At 36.9% G+C, this 16,583-nt stretch overlaps 1 protein-coding gene across 2 annotated transcripts in view; it reads right to left on the bottom strand.

The window, feature by feature from the left end:
* The window catches only part of clocka (clock circadian regulator a), a 35,258-nt gene extending 20,845 nt beyond the window's left edge, over positions 1-14,413 (bottom strand). Inside the window, exons 1-2 of one of the 2 annotated variants that reach the window (XM_026157730.1) lie at positions 14,291-14,413; positions 6,750-6,834 (exon numbers count right to left, since the gene is read on the bottom strand). The gene's annotated coding sequence lies outside the window, so the exon portion shown is untranslated. The remainder of the gene's footprint in view (positions 1-6,749; positions 6,835-14,290) is intronic. The other variant, XM_026157729.1, reaches the window with a different exon arrangement.
* Positions 14,414-16,583: the final 2,170 nt, after the last annotated feature.

Raw genomic sequence — 16,583 nt, 5'->3', positions numbered from 1 at the left:
ACTTTAACCTCTATACCATGATGCTCATTTGACTCATGGAGGTTTTAAAAAGAAAAAGCTTATTTTCCTTTAATTAACGGCACAATATCTTTCACCAACCAACCTTGTGATGAGTTTTGTACAAAAATATTTTCTGCTGTTGAACACCCACTAACAATGCCCAGGTGCTCCTCAGCAGAAAAAAAAGCAGCGAGAGTTATGACAACTGCAATCCTCACCATAAAATTATCTGGACTGCACTGAGGAAGTGTACATTTCCATTTTGGATTAAATCATCTTTTAAAAACATCTCATAGCAACTAGTTTTTCTTGCATTACTTTTTTGTACTTACTAAGCACTTCAGGAAAACCTGTGTTGCATCCTCTCCGAGGAAAATGGGCAGGCCTCTCAGTGCTGCTGTCTTTTGGTGGGACACAATGTCAGATGTCTAAAGAGCATTCAGTGGAAAACAAGCATTTAAATTAGTATAGTAACGTGGTGTACCTACACACAATGCAAAATCAGAACTCTTATAGTAATGAAAATAAAATACAGATCAGGCCCAGCAACATGTAAAACTTAAAAAAACAAAACACCATTTTAACAATTTTACTTTCTTTTTACAAATTAAATAAAATACCGCCAAATAAAAACAAAGTAATGACTGATGACATTCATTTCCATTGATGTGTTTTGGCTGAAGCCAACATTTTTTTCTGTTATGACAAAGGTATACTCTCTTCTAAAAATGTCAGGTAAAGGAGCACTTACCTGTTCATCAAGTTTATCCAAGATGTCTTCCATCTCCTCACCAAGAGCTCCCTTCTTAGACCGGTATAGTTTCAGCAGGCCAGGCACAAATTTGTCCAGGGATGCATTGAACGTCCCCAGGAGGTCTTTGCTTGTGATCCGATGAAATTCTTCAGATATCTAAACAAGACAATAACCAAAATATTGCCATTTATTCAGCACAGAAAATTTCTGGGTAGCTGCCTTGTACAGTCTGCACCATGTTATATGCCTGACTGTGTTATCAACCGCAAAACCTACTTCAAAAATCTCTCATGAATACACATTTTGCACAGGAATAGAAACACCCTCCACAAAAAACAGTATCAATATGCAAATATATATTATGTTCACACTGAAATGTGGAATTTTTGTGGATTTTTACTATTGAGTGTGACCTTGAGAGGTGTGATCGTAATGCTCCAGGTGTTTTAAATACACATACAAAGTCTGTGTGAATGCATGGCCAATGTGCACCTTGTCCGTGATGAAGGCGGAAATGTTTCAAAAGAGTCTCTTGACTGGAGCTTGTGAATTTGCAAAATCGGCACTGCATGAACTCCACCCCTGAAACACAAGAGACATAGTCAATTTTGCCAAAAGCACTTTTGCAATGAGATAAAACATCCATATCTAACACACAGAAGGAATCCATAGATGCAGGAGCTGAATACATCAACAAGCCAAAACCAGAGACATCATGAAAAAAATATGTAAGGAATCATATTAACTTACATATGACCACTTGTCTACTATATCAAGTATATGATTGATAACATACATGACATGTAACATAAATGCAAGCTTGAATTCAAACATTTTTTTGTTACTATGATAAAAAAATGCAATAACTATAGAAAAATTAATACTATCTGTAACACAGTATACATCAACAACACACAATCATTCCTTTAATATTGTCTCCTTCCCCATTATGTAAAAAGCTCTGAAAATGTAGCAATCTTATAATACAGAGCATGAAGTACAACTTTAATTTGCGTGTGACATTAACTTACAGTACATTAGGCAATCTTACACCAGCTGACAAACTGTCAAGTCAGCTTTAAACATTACTTTAAAGTAACAGTGCTGCACCGGATAAACGGTGACTATTGAAAAAGTGAAAAAACAATATTAGACAATATGCAAGTTACTTATATCACTGTCATATAATTGGCGCACATATCCTACACCGACCCATGAAAGCGTCTCCATGACAACGCGTGCTTGGCCCAGTTTGTTGTCAAGGTTAACATAACGTTTTCATGCAAAGATAACATTGAAACTGGTTACAAAACGGGTAATAAGCTAATAAGTTTTACCATGGCAGAAGTGCTGTAAAAAGCCAGTGTGAGATACCGTCATTTAGTGATGTCTGTCTGAATTTCAGAGTGTTTAACATTAAACATTACTTTTTGCGCTGGCCACTACTCTGAGCTAAAACCTTTTTTTTATTTTTTTAAATATTAAACTTTATTAAGAAACAGTACACAGAACATGTATACAATCAGAACAAAATTAACACATGCCAGGGGGTGTAATACAAAGAATTACATACATTCAAATAATTTGTAATTACTACAAATGGTAATAGTTTTCATAGCCTTTTTGTTAAGTGATCCACTAATCAATTTTATGTAACATAAAACATCATTATAGTAATGTTTAAAATTAGGTTTTTTGTTACTGTATTTGCATTTGTGAAAATAAAATTTAGCTAAGATAACTAATAAGTTTATTATAAAGTAAACATCTTCTTTTTTTTGCCTTCGAAAGAAACAAAATACAACATTTTCCCATTTCACAGTAAAGTCATTATAGAGATGTCCAGCAATGAATCTACTGAAGTCTTTCTCTGAGCTAAAACCTTCAGAGGCTGCTTGTAGCCCGATTACGACACAGCGGCGCGACGAAGGCTGCCCAAATTCATAGTGGACTCCTCTAAATGCGTCCGAGAAATATGTCCTCCTTATAATAAGCATCTCTTAAAATGTTTGCAATATTGAAACATTTCAATATAATGTAGAAAAAAAACGAGAGAAAAAAGTTACGGATCGGACTCCCCGATCCTTATTGCGCATGTGCAAATTCTATCTGTGGAATTAGTTTTAATATTACTCTTTCTGGGTCACAAAATAAACTTTTAAGATATTTTCAGGCGTTAATGTAGCTGTGTAAATTGCTAATATCTGTTCAGTTTATTAAGACAACATATACTTGCAAAAGTGCTCCGACGCTTTCGGAGACGTCTGTTACCCACCAGCTCGATAGCTAGCCAAGGGGGGGGGGTCAATTAAGTCACTTAGATAACTTAAAAATGCTATAGTTGGCCTTTTTCAGTGTTTTACTAGTTCCATCCTCCCGGGTCCTCAGGAGGATGCAGCCTAGGCGCTTGTAGAAAACCTTAATAACACATGTAGTTAGCTTACCTGCTAGGGTAAATGGTCGGCAGCTCCAGCACCTGTCCAAAACTGCAGAAGTGAAAATCCTCAATGGTCGAAAAATTGCATTTTACATCCAAATCTAGCCACGATGGTTCAAATTTTCTTAGGAGGTTTTTAGTCTAGAACACATGGTAAACCACTATCACACAGCTCAGGTCTGCTCAGGCTCAGTTGAAAGTCCGTTTGGTTTAGTTCAAACTTGTTCAGACCACATGTGCCAGTCATCTACGGGGTTTCCCACTGGTTCCCAACTTGACTCAGAAACTCTGCTCAAAAGTTGATAATCTTTGTTATGCTGTCTAGAAAATCTTAGTTAGGACAACAATGAAAGAAATTTGTTGGGTAGACAAGCTTTTTTAGGTTGTAAATGGAAAGTTTTATTTCTAAGTCAGTTTAATTTAAAAACTTTAGTGAAATCAACAATTGCTAGTTATCGTTTTTACAGTGTAGGATAATATTATGCCGTTTTAACAAGCAGCAACAGCAACAGCCTCACTGCCAAGCAGGTCACACAAATCAACAACAACACTTTGGTGAATAAATTACTCAGTCACACATCCTGTGAGAGGCAGCTTCAAGGTCTGCACATCCTAGTGGCATTCACACAGCAATTAATGATGCGATTCTCTCAGTTTACAGGCAGAGCAGTCTTTCCTGTGGCTAGTGGAAGATTCGATGGTTTTAATAATGTCATACTCATTTGGCCTGTAAGCAATAAAATCCACAGCACAAGCTTGTCAACATTGCCCACCAGTCTGCTGCACAGTTATACCAACCAAACTAAACACAGGGCAGCCAGCTGTGTTTCCACTCACTGCACACACATCCTCAGGCCCAGCGGCACAAAAGGAGTCTTTGTTTTGCATTTTTAATCCACAGACAGGAATCTTTGAGACACAAGCCGCAGTAGTTGGCAGGGGCCCCTTGACTACTGCTGCCCTCCTCTCCCAGAAGAGCAGGACCTGAGCCAGGGGCCTAATCCTGACGCCAAGTGGGTCACTGGAGTTCAGGAGGACGACTGGCAGCATGGGGAAAGCAATCAAAATTAAACGTGGACTTGCAGCCCTATATGACCAACATTTGACCACAAGAAGACAACCACTTAAATAAGAATCAACACTGCATTCCCACCGTACAAGCAGTAGCCCTCTGAGCAAACTGAACAAGTAGAAAACCTGCACAAGTAATGATATTACTTGACTGCTCTGTCTGAGATTATGCGCTTGTCCTTTTCCAGATGACTTAGCAACATTATTTTCCACAGATTAATATATCAGGGCACACCCAAACAACTTTGCTCTGGCCAAAATCTCTCTTTATTGACTGGAGTTAATCTCAGATAAAGAGTGCACTCTTCCGTTGTCTGCCACTGCACAAGCTTAAATTAAACATCATTCATCATGCAGAACTCACAAACAAGTGACATGGGATCTAAAAGTCTAACAAGACCTGTGTAGATATGCAATGTAGCAAACATCCTTACACGTCAGTTGAGCTATTGTTTAATCATTAGAAATAAAGTAAACCGGATGCAGTGGGTATGTCTATCTACAGTGTTCTTTGGCATTAACTACGCTGGACTACATTTATTGATTGACTGAACTTTTCAGAGATAGCCAAAGATAGCCATATCTGCTTTTAGCTCAGCCTTTGAATGTAACAGGACATTTCTGCAATGCATGTACAAAAATCCAGTCTTAGTTTTAAACCATATTATCTTTTGACTACAGGCAGAAAATAATCATTCTGAAGATGTTACACGTTTTACCATTTTTCATTAAACAGTGTTAGCATAAAAAGGTAATGTTTGAACAACAAGAAATTGTCATTTTGATTAAAACTAAACAACCCCTCAGCTTCTAAACTATAAAACATCTACTGTCCACTTTTGTTTGAGCAAAACTTCCATAATAAAGGGAAATGCTTATATGCCATTAACGCCATTACGTGAAATGGGAATTGCACCGATTATACATATTTTTATTAAGCTGTGTGCAGTTGTATTTTAAGTCTCCCCATATAATTGCAGAATCAGTTGTGACTTAAAGTTTAAAAATAAAAGAATTTCGCTCCACACAAACTAAAGAGGAAATTGCAATAATAGTTAATAATCCCATGACCGTGGCTTGTGATAGCACATATAGTGTTAGATATTTCTATGAATTTCAGCCCTAATAATAACACTTGTTATAAAGACCCCCAAATCCAACGCCTTTCTGCACTGAATAAATAATTATAAAACATTATTTTTTACTTGCCGTTACTGGACAAAGTCAAATAATGTCAATGATGTGTGCAAATAAAACATTTTTCCCTCATGTACTGCACCACATTAAGTCTTTTTCAATGTGTATAATGTATGAAACAATTACAGCAAACACTAAAAAGAACAGCGAGTTAGAAAAGAAAGAGGCTACTAGCCCATTTGTACTTGAAGTTATATCAGTCACCGTTGGCATAACCAGAGTCATAAAGTGATATGGTGAATACAAAATCCAAAAAAATAAAAATATATTAGTCAATTCTATAACAGTCTAGTCTGATGATCCACAGACACTGAGCTCTGAATCAAGTTGTTAATAAAACCATGATGTTGTCAAAAACTATGGACACGTCTTGTAGAAGAATAACTTGCACCTTAATTTGGGCCAAAACAATTTTTTGTTGTTTTTTAATATAAAAATCTCAATCTCATTTGAGTGATGTTTCTGTACTTTTAGTTTTTAAGTCAAAGTGACCTTTAAAATTATTATACTCAGGCTCTCGCCTACTGATTCACAAAAGAGCTTCAAATAACTGCCTGGAGGCATTTCCAAGATGCCTAGACTTCTAGATTTTTCTAGAAGGATATTTGATATTTTTATTTAAACAACCCATCTTGGGTCTGATTTACCCAACAGTATGGCATCTAATCAGCTATGTCTATAGCCACGGACATAGCCGTCTTTAACAAAAGCTAATTATTATGGGTTAAGGCCACCTTAAACCTATACTTTAAGCCTAATCTAATTAATATTTAACAGAGTAACACAGGGAATCCAGATTAAAAATATGAAAAAGAGAGATTCAGTTTAGTTTTAACTATTAAGCAGGAAAAGATAAATACATACAATAGATTATACATTTACATTTATCCAGACTAGGCCTCTTGTAATATACCTTTAGAGAGCTTAACGAGACACAACATGTGTATAACAACAGTAGTGATAGAGCTTTTGTCTGAAGTTAATCAAGGTTATAGCAAGATGTAGTCAAAGAACTGAACTACTTTGCATCTTCGCATGACAAATTCATTTGAAATTCTCTGGTGACTCAGCCAGCACCATTCTCATTTCCATATTCATCATTTTCATGACAGACTGCAAATCAAAAATAGAGCACTACTGAAACATGGACGAATAATAGCTCTGTAACAGCTTCTGATGAATTAGACTTTAAACAGCCTAATTAACCCAGGCGAATATGCACAAGCTCTAAACAGTCCACTGCTGCAACCCGGAGCTAAATTCAGTGGTTAATTTCCAAGAAAGTCTTACCTTTTGTCTTTGAGTGGTGCTTAATTCGCCAACTCCTCCACCTCAATATAGTTAAAACTTGTAGTTAAAACTTGTCCGAATTCACCTGTTGAACAGAAACAAAAAAAGCTAAAATTACAAATTGGTGGCTTTGAGAAAAGAGTCATCACTGACTCAGAGCTAAAACATCTAGGTCATCACGAGCCTCCCACAGCACTGCAGAAATAAGATGACACACACTTCATTCACCAGCTTTGAAATAGTCTCTTTACAGATAACATAAATAAAAAAATATGTTAACCTGAATGTTAGTTTGTGCAATCGTAAGAAAAAGTGATGCTGAAGGAGTGTGCGAGTGTGCGTGTGTGTTTCAGCACCACACTCGTAAATTGTATTCCACTGAAACGGCCTTACTTAGAGTATCTAGTTATATAGATACTCTCTGGAGAGTACACAGTTCTGGTTCTGTTGGATCTCAGCTCTGCTTTTGATACTGTAGATCACAGTAGCATGATAAACAGACTCAAGAACTTGTTTGGGATTACTGTTTTAAAAATGGTTTATGTCATATTTGTCTTAGAGATCTTTTACTGTTTGCATGAATTATGTGACGTCAGAATCAACAATTTTGCCATGTGGGGTACCTCAAGGATCTGTCCTGGGTCCAGTTTTCTTTCTACTTTATATATTCCCCCTAGGCCAAATTATTAAGCGCTATAAAAATATCTCCTATCATCTCTATGCTGATGACATTCAACTATACTGTTCCTTCAGGATTTCTGAGTTTTAGAAATTGTTTAATTTAAGTAATTGCCTGACAGAAATCAGCCATGGTTAAATGACAATTTAACCACGGTTCCAACTAAACTGTGATAAAACTGAAACTCTAATTATTGCTCCAGGCCACATGGTCTCAGAAATTAGACAGCATATCAGCTTCCTAGACCCTTATGATTTGATTTCCTCCCGTTTAGACTACTGTAATGGTCTTTTTACTTGTTTTAACAAATCAGCCTTAAATCGTCTTCAGACTGTGCAGAATACTGCAGCACCTCTCTTAACAGGCATCAAGAGAAGATCTCATATTACTCTAGTTTTAGCCTCCCTTCACTGGTTGCCTGTAAGTTTTAGGTTTCATTTTAAAATTTTAGTTCTAACCTTTGGGGCCCTACATGGTCAAGCTCCCCAATATTTATCGACCTGCTGAAACCACATTCGTCTTCTCAAGCTTTAAGGTCATTATATCAGAGACTGCTGGTGGTACCGCGCACTTTCAGGCAGTGGCACCACGGCTGTGGAATTCTCTTCCACTGTCTCTACGCTGCACGGACTCCATTGATTCTTTTAAATACAAAAGCATTTTATTAATTTCCTCTTATGTTGTTTTTATTGTTTTACATTGTTGTTTTATTTACTGTTACATTGTTTTATATTTCCATTTCTTGTGTTGTAAAGCACTTTGTGATTTTTATCTGTGAAAAGCACTATATAAATACATTTTACTTACTTACTTTACTTACTTACAATAATTATTGTCACATATTATGCCTGAATGTCTATTTTCTTGTAACTGTGCGGACTCGTCCACAGAAAAGTATCCACTAACTATTTTTATTTTTCAGTTGCCAATTCATTAGTTAAGAAAAAAAGAAAATAGCGTCAACAAAAATGTCACATTTGCCTGAAATTAAATCAATATCTTGGTAAAAAAAAAAAAAAAAAAAAAAACTATTAAAAATCTTAAATGCATTAATTAAACAGAAAGAAACTGAGCAAAACAGAATATTCTAGAAAATGTGAAGCTGCAGCCAAAAGTTGTTTAATATCTCGCTTGGCGCCCAACTTAATGCTGGTAATTACAAATGTTAATTTACTTTATACGTGGAAAAACTCCACAGGTAATAATATTGTTTCAGCAATAATGGATGGATGTTCTAGTTACCGTCTATATTTAACTGACTTCTTATCATTAAATAGAATCATGATGCTTTTACAGCCTACAGGGTGCAAACAGTCATAACCTCAAACAAACAGTAGCATACAAATATGTGTAAGTACAGACTTGGAAGCATCAATGTAAAAACTTGGGTTCAGCTTAGGCAACATTGGCACAAGACGCAACTGATCAACTTCCACATTTTCCAACACAAAAAAAAACTTTTTACAAATCATCTATTTGGTTTTTGTCACATTTCTCTGTGCTTTTGTCTTTTACTAAAAAAATAACGAGTCATTTTCAGAAATACAAAATCATTAGTGAAGTTGCTGGTATACTAACGTCACTTTTAAGGGAAACCCCAGTAGACTTGACCTATTTTTTTCTTCATCATAGTAGCATCATTCTAAGACAGTTTTCAATTCCACCTAATCTCCATGTAGATCAGCTTCTTTATTTTTACAAGAATTACTTGCTGTCAAAAAAAGTTACCTTTGCTCTGTATTGTATATTTAAAGATTTTACTGCATTTAAATTTAATTTATGATGTTTAACTTACAATAATATCATAATTAAACCAACAGATTACTAGCAGCAAAAAGAAGGTGAAACATAAGCAAGACTGCACTGTATTTTTACTACTCACTAAATATCCATTCTGGTAAAGCACAAACAATGAGTATAATAAAAACATAAGTATATAGTTCAGTCCTTACACATTTTTACAAGTTCAAAAGTTCAACATCAAACAAGCCTCCGCCTGCACCTCGTCAGCTCCCATAACTCCGATATCACTGCGCATACTGAGCCAAAGAGATAAATTGTTTACTAAGAAATGGAACTAGTGTTTAGGTCACACAAAGAAACAACTGCTGACAAAGTCTGTGAATGAAGAGGAAAAATCCTCTCAGCTCTCAGTGAAAGGTCAGTGTGACACAAACAACCCTGTGTGGTGAAAGGATTTCTCTGCAACTAATGCTGCTGTCAGAGATCATTGTCCTCTAAAGGCTTGGGGACAGCAAAGAGAAATCTTCACGAGCTTGTTAATATTTCACTTGCCACTGCTCTGTGTGAAAAACTAATTATGAGCCAACACATAATTCATTAATTTGGTAATTAATATGTTGGTTTCAATAAAACTTCAAAAGAAAAAAATACTGTTTAACAGTGTACCATCTTGATGTCTGAAAATTATTTTGAGAATATTTACATCATATTTATTATAATACATTATTACAAAAAACAGTGATAAATTTATTTAGATCTTATAATGTGGTCTTCTTATTAAAGGTGGACTGTTATTATTCCACTGACCTCCAGTCTTTTTTAACTACCATCAAAAACAAAATAAAGTGTAGCCTGCTTTAGAACAGCATGACATATCACTTCATTACAGTCAACATAAACAATCTAGTAGCTGATTTCTTAGTGAGCTTTTGAATAACTGGCTTCATCAAGTGTAAACATCAAATGTTAGCAGTTAAAATGTTTGTTTGTTTTTAAACAAATACCACTTTATTTCACCCCAAGATAAATCGCTCTTATGTTAGTGGAAGGGGTTTCTGTGTCCCTGTGATCCCAGGGGCTATACTGTCAAGGGCTTTAGCCCTGGTTGGGTCTCCTAAGGCAAACTGGCCCTGGGTGGGGAGACAAATGAAGAGCGATTCCGAGTACCCTGTGAAAAGAAATTACTGTGGTTACTGGGGCCCAACCTTGGAGCCAAGAGAGGTAGCTCAAGAGAGAGCATCTAGTGGCCAGGCCTTAGGGGCCAAAACATTCTCGGCAGGAACCTACTGTGGATTATGGACAAGTTGTTGCCCCAAGTGGAGAAATTCAAATATCCTGGAGTCTTATTCAAAGTGAGGGAAGCGGGAGATTAAAAGACTGACTGTGGCATTGCACCAGTTTGTCGTGGTGAAGCGAGAGCTAAGCGTAAAACTGAAGCTATCGATTTAGTGGTCTATCTATGTCCCTATAAGCTTTGGGTAGTCACTAAAGGAATGAGACTGCGGATACAAGTGGAAGAAATGAGTCTTCTTTGAAAGGTGGCTTGGAGATAGGGTAAGGAGTTCTTACAAGAGGGAATCAGTGTAGAGCTGCTATTCCTTCACAGAGAAAGAAACCAGTTTAGGTGGTTTGGGCATCTGACTTTGCTGCCTGGGTGAGGTGTTCCGGGCATGTCGTACTGCAAGGAGGGCCAAGGGTAGACCCGGGACAAGTTGGAGAGATTACATCTCTCGGCTGGCCTGGGAACACTTTGTGTTTCCCCAGATTAGCTGAAGGAGTTGGCTGGGAAGAGGGAAACCTCTGCAGATAAACTGCAGAAAAATGGATCCATGGATAGATAGCTTAATGGATGGATATTGTATTTCAGCAGAAACAAAATCTTACACAACTTCAACAGGCAATGCAATCCAAATGACACAAGTGAAATCAGCATAATAAATGGCTGTAATGATAAGTTGATCTATCTCATTACAAAAGAATTGAAACCTCTGAGTCATTGTGAAATTGCATTTCACATCAAAAGAGGAAATACCTGTCAAATTTTTTCAGGTTTTTAGGTCAAGTTAAATGCTGACTTATCAACTCCTGTTTTCAGTAACAACTTCAGATGTAAAACCCATCAACAGCCAAAACTCTCATACAATAATTATTTGTAGTAATTGAAAGAAAAAAAAAAAAAAGCAACAAGCAAGAGATTCATCTGAAAAAGGCTTTAGAAGTCATCCTCTGGCAGAGATTGAAAACAAAGCAATTAGTTTGTCTGACAAAATGCAGCAAAGACATGGTTAAGAACTTAAGAAACATAATATTACTAAGACAGGGTTGGATGAAAGACTTCTGAATGGAAATCTGGTGCTTGAATTCTATAGATGGATGCTGTAGCACAGATTTTGAGAGGAAAATGACCCTGAGGACACGATGCTCTAGTAGTCATCCTTGACACAGTGTGCAGTTCACATTCAAAACAAATGCACCAAGTTCATGGCATCAATGATTACTCGAGCAAAACACAAACTCTGTAATGTGAACTGACTAATGCAACTTCCAAAATTCAGCACAGCACTCCAATCTGCTGACTAACAGTATCAACTATAGATATAAAGCCCGAGTAGTGCCATTACCTTTTATCTGTCCTCTGAATAGCTGAAAGCTGCCAGAGAACATTGCACTGAATCAACACAGGCTCCTCTCTATCAGGAAAACTTGATATGACAGGCGTTCAGTAATTACATTATTAGGCATAGCAGGTAATAATATAATCTGTATGTGTTCCTCTACCTCCGTCATAGCTCACGGTGTTGCCAGTCCCTCCTCCTCCGTTTAAAGAAAATCTGCCATGCTCTACTGCTGCTTTTTATTCCAAATAGCCACAGCATCTAACGCACAAAACACTTATTCCCTGTAAATGTAAATGTGCAGTTGAGGTTTTAGAATAAAGTAGAAAAAACGTGACGCTTAAATTAAGATGCCAAGTAGAAACAGATAACACAAGTAAAATCTAATCTACCAAAGCAGAGAGAAAGTGGAGAAAGAGAAAATTTCTGCTTCCTCCTTTTACCTGCAGCACAATGTAGTGCCAGCAACTAAAAAGGTGTCAAAGTATTTTTCCATGCTCTGCTAACAGCTTCAACATCTATTTATGGGTAAAAATGGAGTACAGAGACTGTACCGTCTGTAAACACAGCTGCCAAAGATTTATCAGTTAATACAGCTTGACCAACACTGGACCCTTTTTTTTAACTTAAAAATTCTGAAAACAACAAGTCATTTAGACACATTTAAAGTAATCAAAGGCACACACTAAGATGCCTTTGATCCATCTTTTTTCCGACCATTATTAGAACATTTTCCGTTGTAAGAGAAACAAAGGAAGAGGGAAACTGCTCCCAAATTACTTCAGGTTAGTACTTCTCTACAGTCACGGTTACTCATCAGTCAATGAATATCATGCCAAATAGATATATCTGTTACTTGTATATATCTATAGAAAGATGATAAAAAGGAAGATACCAACTTGATAGTTTAATTAGTTTAATGATTAACAATGAAATCAAATCCTCACTATTGCGTTTACTGCCCATCACCACAGGCAAAAAAATAAAGGGTAAGCATGGAAGAAAAAAAAAAAACACACAACCTTAAGAGTGGTTCTAGTTGTTCTTAATCACAACAGACAGCATTGTAATTAAAGGTATTTTTCAGCTTCCAGGCTTAAGTTAAAGTCTATGCCATTTGCCCACAATTAAAAAGCTATGACAGTGACAAATAATAAATACTGATTTGCAGTTGTGGTTCTCGAAATGAACAGAGTGCACAAAGTGAAGCGTATAAACCATTTCAATACCGTTTGTATAAAGACGCCAGGTTGGCATGTTAGTCACCAGTTTATGTACTGTATAAAAACAGATATGTCATGTTTTATTAAATCTGAACTTAACTAAACAGAATCAAATAACTTTGATTAGTGAAAGTCTTCTGTGTATCCAATTAGTGTCAAAAGGAGAAATACTCTTTATTCTGGGACAACAAAAAAGGAAGAAAAACAAAAAGTCTGAGAGAGAACCTTAGCTTTGAAGTGACCATTTCAGAAATACAGCGTGGTTACTGGTGTCTTGCTCAGAATAAATTACTGTAAAAATCAATTTCTAATTACAGAAAAACAAATCTTGCTTTATTTTTTATATCATAGGGCTGCCACAGCTCTCCACTGTGTTCAGTTTGCAGGCAGCAGTGTCAGCAACGCAGCAAGTAAAGCTTTGCTGACACCCGTATGAGACTATACAGTTTCTCATTAGCATCTACAAGCTATGATCCAGCTGTGTCCAGACACTTCTGGACCAGACTGACAGAAGATGAGACGCGATCGATTTTAGGACAGGTGAATAAGGAGCACCCGGGGCGGATATAGGGCTCGAAATCTGAGAGAAATGACAAGAGTCACAAAGATTAACACAGAGGGGGGAATAAAAGACATACGTCTAAATTAAAAAAATTTTAAAAAGACGCGTAAATATAGAAATATGTGCCGATGAGGTATTCACGGTGGTAGCGTTTGTAAAAATCAACTGAGCTTGAACCTTGACGCGACAAACACAGGTACAGCTCATGTTTCCTTCCGTCTCCTCCTGCCTGTGATGCCGGCCGGTACACCGGGTACTGATTGCCTGGAGGCTAACGCCACCTAGCTTGCTTCGCTAACGCCAATTACAGCAACAAACCAATAGCTATATACTTTAACACACTTCCCGAGACGTGTGACACACACTGGGAATATATGTACACCCGATTTAAAAAGAAGAAGAAGAAGATAAAACAACATACCTGTCTGTATCGTACGTCGCTGGCTCGCGACTTTATAATAGAAGGTAGCGCGTTTGACTCGTCGGCAACAATGTACTGTATGTGTGTCAACCCACTTTCAGCTGAAGCTAGCTAGCTAACGTGCAGCATTAGATAAGAATGTGGGTCACCGGGCCTTTGGCCAGTCTCTGTCACCAAAGAAGCCGAAGCAAAACTGTTCCGTTTACACATTTACGTCTGTCGATAGTATACACAGAAGCTGCGGATAAAAGCGACACAAATACGGAGCGGAACCAAACGGTTGCGAGTTGACACTTACCCCGAGCAGTCTCCTCTTTCATCGGGATATCCCTGCAGCCAGTGGCGCTGCAGACGGTTGACTGCGCAGCGCTCAGGCAGACTCACTGGAGCTGGAAACGGTGCCAAGAGAGCCTACCTCCCTACAGATCCACTGTTTACACATAAATTACACCTGGCTGGAGAGGCCTGATCCAAATCCAGATTTACCTACATTACATTACCCGTAAAAAGTTAATAGAGAAGTCCCAAAAATGAAAGTAACTATATCCTCCAGCTCAGCAGATTAATTTTTTTCATGCTTCAAATATTTTTGATTAACGTCTCTGTATTTTGATTACTGTGTATTCAAAATGCCTTTAAGGACAAGTCAAATGTTTTCCGTTGATTTATTTTCCCGTCGCCATTCTCCTAGCTTTAAACTTAAATAACGTGTAAATAATGAGTTGACAATAGTATTTTAATGCGTCTTTAACTTTGAAGTCTACTTGATTATGGCATATTTAATAGACTGGCCATAAAATAGGTAAAATACTGAATTTGTTAAACCTTTAAGAAGAAAAAAAATGTTTTAGTGGATTTTTTTTTGACATCTAATAAGTAAGTAATTAATTAAACATGAAAATAAACTAAGCCTACCATAAACTGGAAGGGAGTGAGCTTATATGCAGGAATGTGATTAAAGAAATTAGATCATTATGCAATTATTCCCTCTCAGTCCATCAAATTCCTCCCACCTTGAACTTTTAAGACTTACCGGGGAAAAAATTCCAGGAGTAAGCGACACTTCTTTGGAATACTGCAAGGTTTCCGGTCCTTCCTATTTTTGTTTTTAGTTTGTTTGTTTTTACAGCAGGGCCACTTTAATTCCATTATCTAATAAACATGAAGTTATAGGTCCATTGCTTTAGGGTAAATATATGTTACCATGATTTAATGATACTATGATGACTCAACTCTCTAGCTCAAGCTAATTAGTCCTTAAGATGTCCAGCCTCTGACAGCAGACTTGAAAGTCTGTGACAATCGTAATTCTGCGTGTAGACAATTGTTATTTGATTTGCAGAAGAAATTCATCTATCTTCAGTGTTATTCCCCAGGTACGACACCCTGTCACTTCCAAATCATCTTTTTTAGAAAGAAGAGCAAATTTCTGTTAATTGCCATTTGATGATCACTCTCATTTTCCCATTGTGAATTTTTCATATGCCTTCATTACACATAGCCTAAGCCCATATTACACAGAGCTAGAAAGACATCTATAAACACCTCCTCTAACCCTAAAACCTCTCCCCTGGATTCTTTTTGTCATTTTTCAGGGAAACTTGTAGGGAATTTTCTGTCTTCCCCCCCCCCCCCCCCCTTTTTTTTTTTTTTTTGATGAGCTGAGATGGAGTGACCCTATACAAAATCAAAACCAGGTCTCTGCATTACTTTTGCTTTGCAAAATTTGAATGTCAAGAGCTTGACGTCTATCCGGCTTTATTTTTACATAAAGCATGCAATACCTTGTCACTCCTCTCTGCACCAACCAGCCAACATTCATGACGTGACTGATGGTAATAAAACAAAACCTGTGGACACAGTTTAACAGAAACAGAAAGAAATGCACAGTATTCAGCTAACAACTAGCAGCCTTTCTCACACTGATGCATTCCCATCACTCACATCACAATGTTGGCCTCACACTCAACCTGAAACAATAAAAATGAGAACTGGGAAACTACACTTTTAAGTGAAGCTTACTTAATATGCAAATCAGTTCAAGTTAATCAAACATAATCAGTTTAAATAGGTAGTAAAATGAATTGTGTTATATATATATATACATATGTGTGTGTGTGTGTGTGTGTGTGTGTGTGTGTGTGTGTGTGTGTGTGTGTGTGTGTGTGTGTGTGTGTGTGTGTGTGTGTGTGTGTGTGTTTACTGAGACTGAGGTCTTTATATTACTATGAGTCAAAGGCCTTAAAATGTTAGTACTAAATGTTTTACATCTTGCACTTGACACATACCCCTCATTGGCTGGCTGCAACTAAGACTATAAACTAAAATTGAAACTGAAACTTAAAAAAGCACATTATGGAACAATGAAACCTAAACTAAAACGACCACACTTGGAAAAAAAAAACTGTGACTAAACTAATAAAAGTAATAACTCAGATTGTGCATACTTCAAAACTAGTCATTTGAATAATTTTCCTTCTTCAGTTTGATGTCCAAAGAAGATCTGCATGCATAGGAGTGTTTTTTGTTTGTTTGTTTAAAGAATATAAATTCCGCTTGCATTTGGCCTACGCTTTCTAAGTTTTCTCAAG

Source organism: Astatotilapia calliptera, chromosome 23 (genome assembly GCF_900246225.1).
Source record: "Astatotilapia calliptera chromosome 23, fAstCal1.2, whole genome shotgun sequence".
Classification (NCBI taxonomy): Eukaryota; Metazoa; Chordata; class Actinopteri; order Cichliformes; family Cichlidae; genus Astatotilapia; species Astatotilapia calliptera.
The sequence above is the reverse complement of the archived record's forward strand: the minus strand, read 5'-3'. Positions and strand labels throughout refer to the sequence as shown.